The sequence below is a fragment of the Eublepharis macularius genome, chromosome 3 (assembly GCF_028583425.1).
Source record: "Eublepharis macularius isolate TG4126 chromosome 3, MPM_Emac_v1.0, whole genome shotgun sequence".
In the NCBI taxonomy this organism is placed as follows: domain Eukaryota; kingdom Metazoa; phylum Chordata; class Lepidosauria; order Squamata; family Eublepharidae; genus Eublepharis; species Eublepharis macularius.
Genome location: NC_072792.1, coordinates 52,134,670 through 52,140,106, shown reverse-complemented (window position 1 = coordinate 52,140,106; position 5,437 = coordinate 52,134,670).

Below are 5,437 nucleotides of genomic sequence, written 5' to 3'. Positions count from 1 at the left end.
TCCTTGTTTAGCTCACAAAGGAAGGACCAACATCAAAATGTTTGTTATTCTCACCATCAGTTTGGCTAAATGTTCAATGCGCAGCATAGTTTAAGGAGTATGAAGAACATGATGTTATTTGTCCCATGAATTTAACATTCCATACTGAATGGCTTGCCTGTATAGCCAAATACTGGCTGTTTCTGCACTTCTTACATTCTGCCGGAACATTGTGGAAGACAGCGTCTTTGCGCACGAAATCGTGCCAGGAAGACGTGATTTCGTGCAAAAATCCCAAATGACAGCATCTTCCTGGTGCGATTTCCTGTGAGAAGACGCTGTCTTCCGCGATGTTCCAGCAGAAGGGAAGACGTGTGGAAACAGCCACTCTTTCAAAGCTGTATTGCTTGTTTCTACATTGCTTATGAGCCTTCCAGTTTACCCTTCTCCTTTCCAATAGATTCACATTAGCTACCCTAATGACAACTGTCACTCCAGGTATATCAGTAGTAACCTACAAAATGCTATTCAGAAATCACGCATTAGTAATTCTCCACTTAAATATAATCTCACTATTCCCAAAGGCAAAGCTGACTTGGACAAGACCTGCTGGGAGTGATGTGCCTGTTCTAGTCATTATGGATGCTGAATATTCTAATGGGATCTGGACTTTGCTTTCTTATTGCATGAATTAGCCACATTTCACCAAACTGCCCCCTGTGGTTATTGGGACCAGAGGGATAGGTTTTTTGAGTACTGATTCTGTGCTCTTCATGTCCAAAAGAATCAAGGGGACTGTGCTAAGGAAGCATAAGGAACAGAACTATGAACATAAAAGCTGTGAATTTTTGGTTAGTCCTAAAAGATATTGGAGGTATCTTACCCACCCAAAGGAAGAACCACAGGTTGAAGGAAGTCTCCCATTTTAAGCTGCATGTTCAAGCAGTGGAAGTCTATGGGGTACAGAGAACAGGTACCAGCGTTTAATAATTTAAAAGACATTTGTTTAAAAAACATGTTCACACTCATACTTTCAAGCGTAGCAACAGATTTTAGCAAGTAGGGTTGCCAGCCTCCAGATAGTGGCTAGAAATCTACTAGAATTGCAACTAATCTCCAGATGAGAGAGATCAGTTCCCCTGGAGAAAATGGCTCATTTGGAAGGTGGACTCGATAGTATTATACCCTGTTGAGGTTCTTCCCTTCCTAAACTCCATCCTCCACAGGCTCCACCCTCAAAATCTCCAAGAATTCCACAACCCAGAGCTGGCAACTCTATGAGCAAGAGCATAAAGAAACACGTAAAATGCAATTCCTCAGCCCTTCGCTATATACATGTCCTAACTAGATTTTATCCTAAGGAAGACTGTTTAACTTAGAAGGTTACAGCTTACTGAAAAGTTCCCATACCTTGGAGTCCTGGTCCCGCCTCACATGGCCAATGACTACCTTCAGGAGCCAGGTGTCTGAGCTCCATGAGCCTGTTCTTTGTGCCAGATTATATCATTTCCCTTTGCCCAGCCACTGGGCATGTCAAAAGGACAGATCAGCGAGGCTTTTTCTGAAGGCTACAGGAAGAATCCTCTCGAGTATTTTAGACCTCCAAATCTCTGTTTTCCCCCAAAGGTCAGCTTTTAGCAGAAAGTCTTAACTGGCCACTTCAGACAGGCAGGATGTCAGCATGACTAAAGTTCCAGCCTGGGAATAGCTTGGAAAGCATGTGACTTCTCCCCTCCCCTCCTGCCTGTTCTCAGCTAAGAGACACTTTTTAAACTAGGGGAGAAGATTTTGATAGAATCTAAACATGCAAATAAAAAACATTTCTCCAACAGAAACTATTTTGCTAGAGACCAATTATTCTTCACACAATGGGCAGGGCATAATCTTATCCCCCATGTTATTCAACCTCTACGTAAAGCCTTTAGGAGAACTCATTCACAGCTATGGAGTGGGATGTCATCAATATACAGATGACGCCCAACTCTGTATCTCACTAGCTCAGTCCCCACGGGATGCAGTAGAAATCTTGGATCACTGCCTGACAGCTATGGTCAAATGTCTGAAAATGAACAAATTGACATTAAACCTGGACAAGATGAAAGTGATGCTCACTGAGAAGGCAGAGATCTTGAAGGATATTGTACTCCTCACTTCTGACAGAGTTCATCTGACCCCTGCAGACTCAGTTAAGAGCATAGGGGTTATGCTGGATCCAGTGCTACTACTAGAAAAGCAAGTTAAAGCAGCTGCAGGAAGATGGCTTCTTACCTTGACATGACTGATCTGGCCACCTGGATCCATGCTATGATAACATCAAGTCTTGACTATTGTAATAGTCTCCCATGTAAGTGAACTAGGAGACTCCAGTTGGTGCAAAACTCTGCAGCTCAGCTGTTTTCTGGAGCAAGTAGAAGCATGAATATCACTCCCATCCTATAGTTACTGCATTGGCTACCTATCAGTTACCATGCTCAGTTCAAAGTATTGGCTATCACATACAAAGCTCTTCACAACCTTGGTCCAGCATACCTACAAGACTACCTCTCTCCCTACGTTCCTCCATGGCAGCTTCACTCATCTCAATGGGGTCTCCTGCAGGTGCTACCCTGCACATGGGTGAAATCAGCAGCTGCCTGTACACATGCATTCTCTGTGGTGGCCCCTGCCATATGGAATGGTCTGCCTGAGGAAGTCAGGAGAGCCCCCACTCTCCTGGCTTTATGCAAACAATGCAAAACTAAATTATTCAAAAGGGCTTTTTACTCAGATAGGAGGGCACTATTGTAGGCAGGGGGTCCCAAAGAGATAGTTCACTAATGAGTTAGGGACCATAGACTTCACCATTATGTTGCCTTATGTCATATTTTTGCTTTAAGTATGTGCTCCTATGTACTACCTGTTGCTTTAAGTATGACCCTACTGTGTAGTTCTATGTTGTCTAATGTCAGTCCTAGAATTGTTTATGCTCTGTTTTAGCATTTTATCAACCCTGTATTGGATTTTTGCTAATGTAATGTCTTTGTAAACTTGCATTTATTTACCCCATGGCATTGTTTATTGAAATGTCCTTGATATTGACTGTACTAATCCACCTTGAGTCTTAGAGCGAAAGGCAGACAATAAATTACATAAATAAACATCTGAGATCCCCAATCTAAACCTGTATTTGCCTTTAAACATTCCAGCTGTAGTTCCACAGCAGGATTAAAACACCTTCTATTATATTACCCTTTTTTTTTGAGGGGGAGTAGTTCCTCCTAGTAATTTCCCCTATTGGCACTACAGTGCCGGTACCACTTGTCTGAGGATTCAATCTTTTGAAAACTCCACAAACACTAGGAGGATTCATATCAAGTCCTTTGTGAACTGCAGTGCTAAAATGGAGTGTAATCCATGAAGCACAATGTCCTTGCAACCTAATATACATATTAGCATGACCACAAGAGTGATTAGGACAATTTGCAGAGACAAACAGTGCATAAGGACTAGCAAGGTGTACACTCCTTTATGAAGCTTTTTTGGCCTTCTTATATATAGAGAATGACCTAGGATTCTCCTTTGTGGGGAAGATAGAAGCCTCTGGAATTCAGCTTCACCTGAAATTGTCTGTTCTTTCACTTTATGCTCTTTGATACCTCTGGGATTGAATGAAGACATCAATTGGACAGATGTAATGTGACATTTCTGCTCTGAGTTCAATAAGTAGTTAGCATTTGTCATTATGGATTAATTTTGGGTTTTTTGGTTCTGTTGAGTGAAATTTGAATCTAAATTGAAGCAATGTATATTTGACTTTGAAATATTTTTCCCTTTAAGTAATGTAGTGCCTCCTTGGTCCTGCAATACTCAGTAGAGGTGAATTTAATCATGGATTTTAACAATACTCAGCTTTCAAATGGATTTAATTAACTTGAAAAGATTGACTTTTTGAATACAGGTAATTTTGTTGATAGGTCATTTTAACCAGTTAGTTATTTGAAATGGTTGGCCTTTTTCCCTCTGAGCTCACAGGTTTGCTAATATATTAATGCATGAAAATGAATTGCTACTTATTGTTGTTTAAGTGTTGGCTAATCAGCATTATTTCTTAATGTTATTATATGGTAACTCAGTGAGTACCTCTATTAGAAAAATAAGAGAATTTCTTAGCTTTCCCAGATCTTAGTCCAACATTCTGACCACTACACAACACTGGCAGTTTTGAAAATTTTCTTTATTTTGTGGGCATTGCTATTACGGAACGTATTGCAGCTTTAAGTTCTCACACATTTTATTCATTTTATAGTTATATGGTAATGATGATGAACCACTGATGAAGGCTTTATCAAAACAAGTTTAGTTTTTTGTTTTATTCTAACACAATAAGTGATTGCATATTTTGTTGACTTTGTGTGAATGCTATTTGAAAAGTATATTATTCAGATCTGAAAGGTTAAAGTTGATGCTATGCTAACAAAACTCATAAAAATTAAAGCAAGGGTTAAAAGCTCACAGGCCTTGAGAATTGGACCTAATCTGGTACTCCCCCAGTTTTTAAGCTTCAGTTGACGAGCAAGAGTAGAGAACTTTATTCAGCATTGGACAGCCACTATTATGCTGATCCTCTGTCTTTCTCCCTTCCCCAAGCCCTTCTAACAGGGACAGCTCAACATATTCTTTGGCATCATACCCCACAAGTGTAATGCTGGATGTTATGCTTTTAATGTTTCGTTTCTATTTTGTAAGCTGCCTCAGGCAGGACTCCTGAAGAGGTGGCACTAAGTAATGTGACTTTAACAATGGAACCCAAAGCAGTTCCACTGAGTGGTTTGCATATGCAAAAAAAAAGCAGCTTAGAGAGGCTAAAGCTCTTTCTCCCTCGTTTGGTCACAAACAGAAAAGAGCTGATGTGTGCGTGGCAAGTGATGCAGAGAGATCTTGTGTTCCTCCCCACTGAACACTTGGAGTTTGTTATGCATAGATAAGCCCTCAAACAATTAACAACAAGACCGCAAAAAAGGCGTATTTTCAATGCTTAAGTATATATCTAGGATAGATCTCTGATGCCCCCTGCTGCTCACTTTTATTTACTGCGTTTATCCCCCACATCCTTCATGGAGGTGTTGGTGTCATTAGGTAATCAACCCAGTGAGTGCATTATTTCACATCAGTATAAATAGTTCTAAAGTTAGTAACAGGACTTTGCAACTATTGTTCATAGCAGGAAAGAATTAGGCATAGATCAAGGAACCACAAAAGCCATCATCATTGATCCAACTGACTATTCCAATGCCACTAGGCTACTGCCACTTCCAATGGCAGAAATATTCCTTGGTATGTAGACAAACGTGTATTTTCCTTTTTAAAAATATTGTGCATTTCTCTTTATTTTTAAAATTTAAATTATTTATAGTACACAGATTACACAGTGTGAGTCAGTCCAGTCAATATCAAAGACATTTCGATAAACATGTAATGG